Source organism: Equus asinus, chromosome 12 (assembly GCF_041296235.1).
Source record: "Equus asinus isolate D_3611 breed Donkey chromosome 12, EquAss-T2T_v2, whole genome shotgun sequence".
Lineage (NCBI taxonomy): Eukaryota > Metazoa > Chordata > Mammalia > Perissodactyla > Equidae > Equus > Equus asinus.
The window spans coordinates 64,529,264-64,544,165 of record NC_091801.1 but is presented as its reverse complement, the minus strand read 5'-3'; the positions used below and the strand labels follow the sequence as shown (position 1 = coordinate 64,544,165).

The window sequence follows — 14,902 nt, the reverse complement described above, 5'->3', positions numbered from 1 at the left end:
TTCAGATATATAGAATTTTTCCTTCTTAGAATTCATCAGAGAAATGTTTTTGCCAGTGAAGACAGAAATCCATTTATATTTTTAAGAATGTAAGAGAAAAGCCAGGAGATTTTGATACTTATTGAGCACCTACCATGTGCCAATCATTTCTTTACATATATTCTCTCATTGAATGAAGCATTATTACCCCATTTTGATAAATGAGAAAAAGGAAACTGTGGAGCCATGGAAGCAAAAAGACCTACATTTGTTGAGCAAGTGAATACTAATGTGAGGTGCACTTCATACTTACAAATTCATTTAAAATTTACATATCCATCCCCACGTTACAGTTAAAGAAACTTAGGCTCGAGATGCTAAATAAGTTGCACAATATGATATATCGAGTAAGCAGTTAAGTTGAATTGAAATCCACGTATTTTTCCCAATTATATCACAAGTCAGCATAAAATCCTTTTAATGTAGCTTCTCACAGAGCAACTGAAGAGTTTAGATGGTTTCCTGTCTGCTTAAAGAGGAGAAGATTGCTATTTCTAAAACTGTTACGTTCCTCAGCAGGGAAACGTATCTGGGAACATTTCCAGAATTAAATTTATCCATAATTAAATAAATAAAATTAATAAAAGTAAATATTAGAGGCATCTTCCTTGGCTCAACTGTACGTTCCAAGACAGGTCCAGTCACTAAATCTGCCCTATTATAATTTCTTTTCTTTCTTTATTTTTTTAATTACTAAAATTGTTGAACACTTATTGCTTCATTATAATTTCTTTTTAACTCATCTATCTGCTGTTCTAGATCAACAGTTTCTTGAGAGCAGATATCTTGATATATTGTAGGCATCTAATACCTGGTACTTAGCAGATGCTCAGTAAAAATTGAAAGGATAAAAGATTGAATAAATAAATTAACAAATGAACAAATATACGAATCGACTGGGTACCAAGTCAGATTCATTACTTCATTCATTCTAGCAAACTTCAGAATACTCTAGATTATGGCCCTCACACTGAAGGTGGTATGATGCCCCCAGGCTGCCTCAAGTTACAGATTTAGGTTGGCAGGTACTTGATCAGGATTCAGCTTAATTGAGTGTTACCCACCTCTGCACCACTTCGAGATGCTCAGATATTGATCTCTAGTAGCTGATAGACTAAGGTCCCTCTGATTCTGTGATTCTCTGTAGCATACTTTCCCCCACTTCTCCTTCATTTGATATTGCAAAAATATTAAACGTAGGGCTTTCTTTCTGCTCACTAGAATGCCTACAAATAATGTGTAGTGATTATGAGCACAAGTTTCAGGTCAGACTAAGTAGACTATCATTTATGTGACCTTCAAAAAGATACTTAAATACTTCTAAGTTTCAGCTTCTCATGTATAAATGGGGATCATAGGAGTACCTACTTCAGAGAGTTATTGTGGAAATTATATTAGATGATGAACCAAATGTAGTGATGATGGCTCCTGACACATTATTTTTCTAATATCAGAATGAGATTGAGAAAATGTCTTTTCATCGGCTGTTCAGTTTATAAAGACTTTTGAATTAAAACCAAGAGGAAAGAGAAATCCCCATTATCCCCCGAAGAAAATATTAATTGAATAATCTAATTGCAAGGATGGGAATATCTATGGTTTGGCCAAGCTTCAGATCCTGTGTCCATCCTGGTGATGAGGATGAGCTGTTTTGGTTGTTGGCCTGGGTCATAGGACCTCCTCAAGGAACTGGGATGTGTGAGGGGGTAGGAAGGGAGTACTGTCTTACGCAAACCACATGGACTGAGAGCAAAAGAGGAGATGTTCACTAAAGGAAAATCAGGGTGCTACTGCCGGAAAGAGCTTTAAAAGCTGTTAAGTATCCCTAAAAAACTAAACCAACCATGGATAACCAATATAGGATGACATTACTAACGAAGAGAAATAAAAGCACCTCCAAATGCCTTCTTTCTCCTATTCAAAACCAAAATATGGAGATACAAAAGGGAAGCAGGACATTTCAAGGCCTAGTCTGATTTAATTTAATTGGAACCACAGAGGAATTATTGCCGTAGAGGCCACAAAATTGAGTCTAAGCATCATCAGTGAAATGGACATAAGTGTATATCTGAGTAGGTTAATTAGGGTTTTCTTTAATAGCCAATTTGGCTAAGATAAAATTTCTTTCTAAGCGTTCTTTCTACCCTCTCTCATAAATTACTCAGACTCTTAATTCAAACTTTCCACTTTGCCTACAGAGACACAGCCTTGAAAGGCATAGCTCCCCAAATTTAGACTATTCACTTACCTCTAGGGGAAGCATGCAAATAAAAGGACAGAAATTATGCAAATAAAAGGATCGATTTTTCTATGCCTGCCCATCCTTATCATATTTAAATAAGACCTGATGTATTCCCTTGTCTCGGGAAAGAATAAGTAAGAACAACAAAATTCAGAAAGACATAAATTGTCAATACCTCATAATGTAGCTCTGCTCCAGAAGCCTTTGTCAAAGTAAAATTCCTGTTGACGGCAAGCTCCAAATACTACTTAAATCAGGGCATTTTGTCCCAGAGTCATTTACTCATGCGTGTGTCTGTGTGTGTGCATGTGTGTGTTTGAGTGTGTACATATTTGTGTTTCCTTTATTCTCTCCCCTTACATTTCTCTTCATAAGAAATTTCCTCTCTTTAAGGTCATCTACCCCTCAAACTACCAAGCATCGAGGAACGAACATAACACTTAGACAATATAATTTTGTTTCTTAAATAGAATGTTAGATATACAAGCAATATTTTTAAATGTTCACAGGAAAAGAAAGATAAGCAAACGTAGAAGGTCATGGAAAGTTTCCTTTCTCTTCTCCTTTTGTGTTTAAATAGCACATATATTTTGGGTTACAAGTTACAAGAAAATTACAGGAAAATATTAGGAAGACCATTAAAAAAGCATATGAAATATGAAAATCACAAGAGATAAACAATGAACACAATTAAGTAAATGGCCTGCCAGTTTTTCAATCTCTAAGCCAAGCACTAGATTCCAGGATTTAAAATGAATAAGAAAACCATAGAAGCTGAAACTAAGCCACACACACAAAGAAATCTTGCTTAATTCTATTGTGTTCTTAAAACATGGATATTTGAGCAGGTAGTATATCAGATAAGTATGCTGAAACATAACTTTTATTTATTACCAGCAGAACTAAATAAACTCTGGAGGAGTACATGACAAGAAATGAAAACCTGGAACCAATTAGAGACGTTCTCAGTTCTGGGCTAGGTCTGTTTTCCCTGGAGGATCTACAAGCCTACAGCCAACATGACTTCCAAGATGTATCAAATTAAACAATGTAGACTTCAAGGAAAATACCACTGGATATTGTAGACGACCTTTAGAAAAATGTTTTATGAAAACACACCTCAATAATTTAACTTGACAGGCCAAGTCCATTATTAAACAAAAATGTATCTATATCTCTCAACAAATCTTGACTCACGTTGTTAGCACTAGATTCATATTGATAGCTTCCTTCCTAGTTCCAAAAGAAAATATAATCATCCACGTGCTTGCTATTGTGGAAAGCCTTTTATCATTGGATTACAAATGGCCTGTTTCCTTCAAACCCCATCTTACTCTTTTCTTAAAATCTCACTTAATATATATTTTGTATATATCATATAAAATATAAATATATGTTACATATTATATTATACTATTATCTATATATAAATGCTTAACTATACTATTATGGGATAGAATGGCCACAGAGTTGATAAAGAATTCCCACTGAGATTTAATTTAGTGTCATGGATTAGGCATTGCACTCCTAATAATTCCCCATTCACCTGTATTGTTAATGAGCCCTAAGGGACTAGTGACCCGCAAGTGGGCCCTTTTGCCCTGAGCTGCTGGCACCAATAGAAGGAGACTGGGGTTGGGAATAGCAGAGCAGAAACGTTATTCATTGATCAACGAATGGAGGAGGTAGAGCTCATGCTGTAAAGTACCTTCTCAAAGGGAAGGTGAGCAGGGTTCCTGTGGGATGTGAAGGCGGGGAGCTCTCTGCATCATCACTCTGGTGTGGGCATTTGGGGTCATGTTCAGACCTTTCCTTCTTGCACACAGCACCTTTTGCACACATTTTCTATTGCACACAGCACTCCATTGCCATATTGGACCTTTTGGTTTGGATTGGTCTTGTGGTTTGGCCATCTGGCAATGTTCTGCCTTGGTTCCTACAAGCAAGCACACCTTGAAAACAAAGCATTAGACATGGAAAATGTTTTAGGGACTTCCCTGGGTGACAGTAACACATTCACAAAGCCTATTCCTTGTAAATCTACCTCAGTTATCACCTTCTCTGAAGAGACTTCCATGACCATACTCTTTACCACCAGAAAGATAAAGCTATTTAAAAAAATACCTCCAGTATTTTGTGCAATGAGATAAAGTGCCAACGAACATGTAATCAGGTAATCACTCTCCCATGCATGCCATCTTGTACAAACTTATGGTTATACCTGTCACACTGTATTGTAGTTTATTTAACGTCAGTATACACGATGACTGACTTACTGGGTATAAAGCCATGTTATATTCATCTTCGTACCCAGGAGCAGATGCTGCCTTACTCTGGCTGCCTTTACGGAGCCAGTGCATTTACCTCCTAGCTGCTGTGAGTCTTGGCTGCTAATGGCCCATAGTTACCTTCCTCCAGAGAATTGTCTTTGGACAACAGGAGTCTAGAAATGCCTAGGAGGAGAGCTCTCATCAAACGATTGGATGATTCAAAGGTACAGGCTCAGCCTCTTGACTCAGGGTGGGATGAGTCTGTGGTGTTCTTTACCCTCCAGAGCTCCCCTACAGATCAGGCTGAGGCCAGAGTTAGCTGAACCCACATCTCTTAGCTTCTTCCCCTGCTCGAATCTGCTTCCCTCACTTCCTTGCAGTTTTCTTCCAGAAACACTCCATCAGTTAATCCCCTGTATAAGAGCTCCCATCTCGGGCCATGCTTTTAGGAAATCTAAGACATAGCTCTAAGTTCATTGGTTTCTGTGACAAATCATCTTTTTCTCCTATTAAACTCTGAGATCCCTAAGAACAGAAATGATAACTTATTCGTCTCTTCTTATCTGGTACCTAAGTTGGTGCCTGACAGATAGTACACACTCAAAAAAAAAAAGTGTTTGTAAATTTGAATTTATATGTAAGTATATTTACCTCACTCCTTATTCTCATCCTGTACCGAGTGGATAAATCCTAGAAAAGGAAAGAGATGGGTCTAAGGATTATCATTGCCTTTATCATTTAATACCAACCTTTCTCTAAGACTAAAGGAATATGAATTTTTGGAGAAGTCATAAGCTCTGAAGTAAGAGGGGGATGAAGGAGCCGCCCCCTCAAATTCTATTCCTACAGTAATGCAGGTAATTAAACAGTGGTCCCTCATCAATTGAATAGATTCATTAATGGTAGCTAATGGCCATATATCAAAACTGAATTCTCTTCTGTTTTCTTTTTCAGCTTCCTCTGAGAATATTTTCCATTCCTCACTTTCATCTTACTCCCATATTAAATCAGCATTAGGTTGGTAAATATCAAACCCACTCCAGAAAATAAAGCTGAGGCATTTTCTCAGTTGCAGCACAGTATATCACCAGAGATTAAAACAAATGTGGGGCTCTGGTCTCTACTGTGTCCTTTGCAAATGATCCAATTTCTCTTCACTAAGGAAGATAGATCAGATTCCACTCAATGAATTAACAAGTTTATCTAGAAGGACAAGAACTCCTACTTTAATCAAATGCATGTGAATATATCTAAATTAATCTGAAGGCACAAATTTTTTGATCAGTGTTTCTGCTCCAGCCTATGTCTTACTAATAAAGTAGCAGGATTTCCATGGGTAGAAAATGGAATGATACTTTCAATAGTCTAATTATCACTCCTGTTACTAACTGATCATCTCAAAGATTGGCCAAGAAAGCATGAAAATAATTGACTCTTCACCAATACATTTTGTTTGGAGATAGAGAGAGCCTTCTGATGAGAAAAGGCTCATTAGGTTTCTATCGTTCACACTTGTGTCAAATATGCAAGATCCACCTCTCAACGAAATAACAAAAAATTACTCAAATATTTTATCTAAGTGGATTAACTATTTGGGAACACTTGTATTTGGTTAGTTCCCTGGGAACCTCCCACCGTCAATTGTATCTCAATTACAGAGTTATGACCCAAACAAATGAGATTGGCGGGTAGAGAGGGGGGCGGAAATTCTTAGGAAAACTGGTCTTTAGCAACAGATGTTGCCATTTAACCCAAGTAAGGTGCTGGATATGTTGGCTATGTTATCTCATCTACTCTTTACAATAACCCAGAGAGGGTTGTATTTTTTTATCATCATTTTACAAGTGATAAAACTTGGCTTTACAGATGGCAAATAGTTTTTACAAAAGTCACATAGCTGCTAAGTAGTAGAGCTTAAATTCAAACCAAAGGCTTTCTGTTCCAAAGCCCATCATCGTCTTTTTTTATTGAGTTCATAATAGTTTACATCAATGTGAGATTTCAGTTGTACAATATTTCTTGGCTGTCATCACGCAAGTGCTCCCCTTCACCCCCTGTGCCCCCCCACCTCCCTTCCCCTGGTAACCACTGAACTGTTTTCTTTGTCCCAGTACTTGTTTATATTCCACATATGAGTGAAATCATCTGGTGTTTGTGCTTCTCAGACTGGCTTATTTCGCTTAGCATAATTCCCTCTGGGTCCTTCCATGTTATTGCAAATGGGATGAATTTGTCTTTTTTTTCTGACTGAGTAGTATTCCATTGTATATATATATTATTCCATTGTATATATATATTCCATTGTGTATGTATATATATATATATATACACACCACATCTTCTTTATCCAATCATCGGTCGATCACAGCCCATAATATTTTGACTTTATCATCCTGCATCAGGTTGGCTAGTATTTACTAAGGGTCTATTTTTTGCTGAGCTATTAAATCTTGGCATTTCTGTGATCTAGGAACTGAAAGTTTTTGTGTACACTCCTTTTCTTTATGACACGAGTATTTATAATCCCATCACTCTTCTGCTATATTTTTTGCTAACTAACTAACTATAATAAAGGTTTGTTGTAAGAAGTAATTCTACACCTTAAATAAGAGTGGATATAGTCTTCTTTAAGGTTATCAAAATGAGTTAGTCAAATGCAGCAGATACTTTGAGGGCATGCTAAAGCTTCAAAGTATGTAGCAAAATAAAAATAAGTTAAATTAACAGTATTTCAAATAAATTGCTAACTTCTCACACCATATCATCTATTTCTCATGTTCCTTATTCCAACTAAAGAGACTTTGTACAGTCAAGATCTGGACAAAATGGCATCAAGGGCGAATTAGAGGTGTATAGATTAGCCTGAAGATGACCTGTATATGATGGGTCCAGGCTATCTTGCCAGGCTTTGCCTTGGTGATGGTGAAGTGGTTTGAGAGGGTGTATGTAGATGAGTCTGAGGTCCTTTGGGAACACTACCAGCCACAGCTGCTTCCTTACCTTTCCCCTGTATAAGTGCTGGCCTGATCCTTACTTCCCATCTCCAAGAATCAGAGTTTCCCAGATGCTGCATCAGAACTCTTCCTTTTCCCCTGCTTCCAGAGCTTCTTGATGCGCTCTCTGTCTTTTTCCTCCTCCTGGAGGAGTTTCTGCCAAGAGTACAGAAGATTGGCCCATCCTCCCACCAACAGTTGTCCATCAATTTTGGTGCGCTGTTTTGCAGGAGGTTCTTACCTTCTGTAGAAAGCTACAGTACTCATTTGGCCTAGAGATGTTATATCATAATGATTTTAGGACTTGGGATCCATCTCTCTTCTCTTTGGTCCCTCATCTCATCAACTTTTCATGACCTCCCATCTGCTAATGCACCAGTTCCTGTGCCTTCAGCTCCTGCTTCTATCATGTAGAAGTAGGAAGAAGAGGGAACAGCAGTGTGATGAATGTCAACGTTAAGCTTTCAAACTCTATTTGCAAACCTGACAAAGCCCTTTATAATCTCCATATGAAAGCCAAGTTTAAAGTAAAGACTTATTAAATCTGTATACAAATGAATAAATTATTGCTAATGGCAGGACTTTCTGTATTCCTCTTCAAAACTGAACCAGGACAAATTACTTTCATTTTAAACAATAAATTCATTTTCCAATATCCAGGATACCTCACTAATCCATTTCAGGTTTTCAGTATAATACAGATTTGTCTACATTTGTAAAATGAAAGATCTAGCTGCAAGAGAAATGAGGAAGAAAGCAAGGACTGCATTACAGGGTAGTATGGAAAAACCATTAAACCAGAATTCATTTTAAACAAATTCCTGCTAGACAGTGTGGGTTGAGTGTGATTACTAGTTCTAGGAACTCATTATGAAACAAAAGTTAAACATTGCCCTGGAAAATTGATACAGTGAGTTGAATTCATTTATCCATTGAATAGCAAATAGAGCTCAATTTTGGCAAGGAGAGTCAGGATATCTGGGAAGAGAATTTTATCTCAAGGATGTATTTGAGAACAAGTTAGGTTATGAAAAATAAAAGGTACCGAGATGGAATTTTGCACGATCATTCACAATGCGGTGGATTTATATTATGTTAATTTAGCTCAACTGGAACAAAGTTTCTCAAAATTCCCTTCCCTACATAGCTTCTGGTTAGCATGAAGTATCAGCCACATTCTTTCTTGCATTCAGAGGGTCAAAGCAGGCAATGAGGCTCCTTGCAGCTTACACACTTTGCTGCTCATTGTTGGCTCACCACCCTGGGGTAGCATCCCCCCATACTTGCTGCAGCTCCTGCCGGATCCTTGCTTGACTTCTCTGACCCCTGTGCTAGGCGCAGCTTTAGCTCCATGAAGGGCACTAGCTTCCCTGCAGGATACCCCTATCGTGGGTGTTGCAGTTGTAAAGGCAGGGAGAGACTGTCATGGATTTCAGCCTGTCCTTATGGGCTCCATCAGCTTTGCAGGTTCCCATTTGTGCTCACTTCCCTCACTGCACATCCATCCTCCCTCTCAACTGCCTGCTCTGTGGATTTCCATCTCCACCATCAGACTAGAAGAAAACACTTCACATAATGATTTAACCATGTCCCATGGCTGTGTAAGGCCAAGCCACCATAATAAATCCTTTATTTAGATATTAATGTCTATTTCAGAGAGGTTGTGTCTCTCTGATCAAGCTCTGACAGAAACACGGGGTGAGGTTATTAGAGTAGGAAAAATTGGGAAGATAATTGGGCAAAGCACCTTTCATTTCTCAGAAGAAAGACAATGCCTTTGACTAAGCTATTATTGCTGCAACGGTCTCCATAATGCTCCACAAAGGTTAAATCTATTCTATTTAAGGCCTCTAGTTGTGTACTGAGGATAAAATAATTTACTAGCAAACTATTTCCCTGAGATTTAGTATCTTCATATAACTTTATCCATGTTACTGAAGTTATTAGTCACACACTTTAAAATCATACACAATAACTTATATTTATGTATATATTTATGAATATTTATGGCTAATATTCCAAGTATATTCAATATTTGGCAATATCTAGGTGATGTCACTATTCTTAGTAGCTGATGTTCAAGATTTAAAACTTTGCTTTGTGTACCACTTTTGATGGGTATTTTTAATTGATGACCTGATTTTTTTCTCAAAACAATTCTGAGAGGTCAGAAAAGAGCCAGTAAGTAGTTGGAGTTTGGCATATAAGGAGAGAACAAACATTTCTGAAGCCCAAGCCATCATGTTTGCACTTGATAATGTCAATTAATTCTCTCAAACCCTGTATGGTTAGTATTATTATCTGTATTTTAAAATCAGGGAAACTGAGGCTCAGAGAAGTAAAATGTTTTGTCCAACATCTCACACCTAACAAATGACTGTGAACCAAGTTCTGCATAATTCCAAAAGCCCGGGTTCTCTCTACCCCCTGGTGTTTCTTCAAGTAAAGAGAAGCTTGCATTTCTGAAAGTTGGCTTATCAGGCTTATAGGTTTTCTTTTTCTGCATTTGTCTAACCTATGTCTTTGCTCTTACTTAATTCCAGACATATAAATAAGTTTGATTTTGCCTTTGCATCTGAAAATAATCCTCTCTCTAGCTTGAAGGAAGTTATGGAGGCCTATACTCAAGAGCTTAGCAAAAGTCCTTGATGGTGAGCACATTGTGACTTTCTCCTCTATTTTTTTTTTTTTTTTTAAAGATTGGCACCTGGGCTAACAACTGTTGCCAATCTTTTTTTTTTTTCTGCTTTATCTCCCCAACCCACCCCTGTACACAGTTGTATATCTTAGTTGCAGGTCCTTCTAGTTGTGGGATGTGGGATGCTGCCTCAACGTGGCCTGACGAGCAGTGCCATGTCCGCGCCCAGGATCCGAACCCTGGGCCGCCGTACCGGAGCGGGCAAACTTAATCACTCGGCCACGGAGCTGGCCCCTCTCCTCTATTTTCTGTAACCAAATCTTTATTTATTTTGTCTCAAACCTCCCCCTGATGCTCCAGATTCATTCACTGATAATTCGTCTTGTTACTCATTCAATAAGCATTGAGGGCCCAATAAGGGCAGGATACAACATTAAAGATTAGAGTTATGAATAACACATGGAATCTATCCACAATGAGATGATCTTTCTACTACAAGAGAGAATCTTGTAAAATCTAGTAAAATTTCAGCACGGTACAATATTACTATAATTTGAGAATGTACAAGGACAGTAGGAATCAACTCAACTAGGAGAATGAGTAAGGCAGTCTTCATAAAGGAACTACTGCTCGAGTTAAGACTTGGAGGACAAGTAAGATTTTTCAAGGTAAAAATCTTACAGTTAGAGGTAACAGCATATGCAAAAAGAGTATGCATGAAGTAGAGCTGCCCTTTTGGGATTGCAATAGCTTGATGTATTGGAATATAGAGAATGGGCAATAAGGCTGGTAGGAAAGGTATAACTCAGCTCAAGAAAGACTTTTTGGGTTGCGCTAAGGAATTGCGGCAATGGAAGTCATTAAAATGTTTAAACTGGGAATGAGTATGATTACATTTGCAGATCTGACACCTGTGTGCAAACAATGACTTGGAAGGAAGATCAACACTGGCCCTGGAGTGGCTTCTAGCTGCTCAACCCTAGTCTTCTAGTACTGAGATACTCAGCCAGCTCAGGTGCCCAGGACCCCACCCCTCCCTACATGACTCTCTCCTCCTGGAAGTCAGAGCCCTTCTTCTTGGCCTTCCATCTATTGTACCCTACATCAAATGGCTATTTTGTTCTACTGTCTATTAGATTCTCTACCTTACAAGCACTGACAGATCTTTGGGTCACAACCTGTCCCCCCGACCTCCAAAATAAAAATGCCACATATGCTACTGGTTGGGGCTTCATTATTGCCTGTGCTATCTTTGTAGATCTCTCTTGTTTCTGAATACCAACCATTCTCCATTTTCCCCTCCAGTCCTTCTAAGTCCAAGTCATGACATCTAGGGTTAGGCAGACATTTTCCACCACTGACTTTGGATTCTTAGTGACCATTTCTATCAGTTAATCTTAACCTTGGCCAACTTCATACATACATAAAATTGGCCCTAGTTAACTCCCATTCTGAATACAGAACTCATCTTGTGATTTTGATACTGGACACAGCAATGAGAATAATAAAAACTCATATCCAATTGAAGCTACATTTTATTACCCTCTATATCAACTATTGTTGATTCTCTAAAGTTAAAAATCTTTTGCTAACTACCACCTTGTAACTCTAAGTTCTTCCTTAAAAGTGAATGAAGCCATAATCATACCAATGGAAAAACTGTAATTCCCTTTAGAACCAGAAAATGTTGAGATGCATTATGCACCAAGAAAAGTAAGAAGCTACGAGTCAGCCAGAACCATATGACAAGGATTCAGTGTCTGACAGCTGGATGGCAGCAACAAAAAACAATGGTAAAAATTTTCATCACTTCATAGTAAAAGCTTTTCTGATAGCAAACTATTTACAGTATATTTAATACATCTGAAAAGAGTTATATTTTTAATGTTAAAATGAATGAAATGGGAAAAAATGCCAAAGAAAGAATCAGACACTAAACCACAAAACTTCCAAGTACCATCTAATCACCAGGGAGGAAGTATGATATTTTAATGAAAAAAATCCCCCACGTATAATACCTAGAATTTTCATTTCAGCAATTGTCACTTCAATATTGAGACCCTTTGTCTGTTCCAGAGGGGTAATGAGAGGTAGAATTTTACCTGAAATCCCCTCAAGTTTCCAGTTCTCCTGGTCACTTCCTCCTAAAATTCTTCCTGTTACTAATCAATGGTACCTCATTACAATCTTAGTGTAAGTTTGAACAAAAGGAGCCATTTCCCAATGGTTGTAAAAATGAATGGAACATGAAGGGAAGTTACACTTTATACTTAGTAGAGTCACAGAATTTTAGTGACATTTAAGATTAATTCCCTACTTTTATAAATGAGTCAACTGAAAATCAGAGAAGTTAAATTGTATTAGTTAAGATGAAAAGTGATCCAGGGTTATGGTGGTATTAAACTTACATGATTTTGAGAGCCATCTTTTAAAAAAATTAACATAAAATTACATACAGGGCTTCAGGTGTGGCTTATGAAAGTGGAGGGTTAATATTCTAACCAGAACTGGACAAGATAAAATCCACCTGAAAAAGCAAAAGCCAAGTAAGAGTTGAATGACCCAGATTCTGGAAATGCAGGGAAGCAGCGGGGCATCAGGGACAACTGGAACCAGAGAAATGAACCTCACCAGGCTTGTTTCTGCCTCTGTTTCTTTCTGCATGTTGGCTTTATTCTCTCTCACTGTAGACCAGCATTCTTCATTGGCAGGAAAACATGGCTACTGACAGTTCGTAAGTTACACATCATAGAACTTCAACCACTGCAGAGATGCTTTCTCTGGGTCAAGCCAAATCCTGGGGAAGGATCTTAACTGGTCCAGTTGAGTCCAAGTCAACTGCTGTTATAGGAGTAGAGTCTTACAAAAACATGGGGGCAACCATAGGCACACAGCACAGGAAAGGATCTGTGCCTCGAAGAATCTGGGAAGACAAAACAAGCACTAGATAAGCGATTTGCTCAATGCTGAACAGCTAATAAGTGGGAGATGAAGGATCATAAACTAAGGGTCCATTTCCAGGACAATGTTTTTTTCTCTAACAGTTAACAGCAGTTACTAAAATAATTAATTTTCCTGGCTCAACGTTTTTGTTTTCTTGTCATAGCAAGTTATAGAATGCCAAAATAAAAGCAAGAGCAAACACAAAACAATCTTACTTTTTCATTCAAAAGCCACTCACAGTTCTGAATGATCATTATACAAATCAATTCTCATCAGAGATTTAATAGAAAATATTGGACATTTGGGTTAAACATGAATTATGTATTAACTCATACTAGAAACTGTCCTTTTTACTGCTATTCTGATTTGAGTTGCTCACTCTCATATTTTCTCTTTATCATAGGTATAGAATGCATGAAAAAGTGCTAGTTGGTTGTGCCCTGAGATAAATGTAAGATTATTGTACAGTGCTTCGATATGTAAATAGCATCACTTTAAGCTATCACTTATTAAAGCCACAGTTTTAGAACAAATAGCATATTGCCAAACATTTCAGACCAAAAAGTTCCTGCATAAGGAAGTTGCTATTGATTTGCATTTCCTAGTTAAGTAATTCTCTATCGATTTGTTTTTCTTTGCCCTAAACAAAGTGCTTCAATCATTGGAAAAATTAAAATGAGAGAAACTGGAACATGGTGAATTTTGAAGAAATATATCATAATAGAAAACCCCGAGCCTTTCTTCTTCCTGCCTCAACACAGCTTTAGGAGCATCTTTCTATTTTATTTTAATTTTTAAATTCATAAATTCCTTTTGTTTTGTTTTGTCACGAAGATTAGCCCTGAGCTAACTGCTGCCAATCCTCCTCTTTTTTTCTGAGGAAGACTGGCCCTGAGCTAACATCCATGTCCATCTTCCTCTACTTTATATGTGGGATGCCTACCACAGCATGGCTTGCCAAGCGGTGCCATGTCCACATCTGGGGTCCAAACCAGCGAACCCCGGGCCACCAAAGCGGAACGTGGGCACTTAACCGCTGTGCCACCAGGCCGGCCCCCCGCTTTTTTTTAATAAGCTCTGGGAACTCCTCCCCACTTGGATATATGACTTAAGTTAAAGGCATTGCTGGAAAGGATTTACACAGTGCATAAACTATACCTCTTTGATTGAGATGAGAAAATACAGAGCTTTGCAAATAATGAATGGGTTTCAGTTTTCAGCCTATGAGGCTTTCTCTGGGTTGGGCTCAGCCCCATGGCCATTTAGGGCATGACCAAAAATGTGTTCACTTTACTATGTACTGCCAGGCAAGAGCAGAAAAAGCCCCAATTCAGAAGTAGACTTTGGGAGCAAGAAAGCAGGAAACTAAAATGAAGGGTAGCAGATACCACACTAAAATGAAGGTGTATGACCAGTCTTCTAAATGAGTAAGAGAAGAAAACTTGTTAATACTCATATTCGATTTCCTTCACATAAATGAAATCCTGCCAAGCAGATTCCTTACACACAAGACAGGACACATGAGTAGAAAGGACGAGAGTGTGATTCCCCAGCAGATGATGTGCAGTAGAGAAACAGCAAGTGGGGTGTCGAAAGAAACATCGTAAGGGGCCCAGAGGGCCGTGAACCATTCAGAAACCAGAGCTGAGCTCACACCCATCTAGAAAACTCCATTGGCACCAAAATGGGGAGCCAATTTGAAAGCAAAGAGGCAAATTTGCAAGGTTTGCCAGACTCTTTAAAATGCAATTACAGCCACTCATCAACTTGCAGAAGA

At 38.2% G+C, this 14,902-nt stretch overlaps 1 long non-coding RNA gene across 8 annotated transcripts in view; it reads right to left on the bottom strand.

Annotated features, from left to right (window-relative positions):
- The window catches only part of LOC106823216 (uncharacterized), a 231,676-nt gene that overhangs the window by 10,133 nt on the left and 206,641 nt on the right, over positions 1-14,902 (bottom strand). For 4 of the 8 annotated variants that reach the window (XR_011493315.1, XR_011493307.1, XR_011493310.1 and 1 more), the window contains 2 exons: positions 5,203-5,241; positions 3,990-4,233 (listed from right to left, as the gene is read on the bottom strand). The exons of 3 other annotated variants lie outside the window; for them this stretch is intronic. This is a non-coding gene — a long non-coding RNA (uncharacterized lncRNA). Of the gene's footprint in view, positions 1-3,989; positions 4,234-5,202; positions 5,242-11,264; positions 13,106-14,902 lie in introns of those variants that run through there. One more of the 8 variants, XR_011493313.1, reaches the window with a different exon arrangement.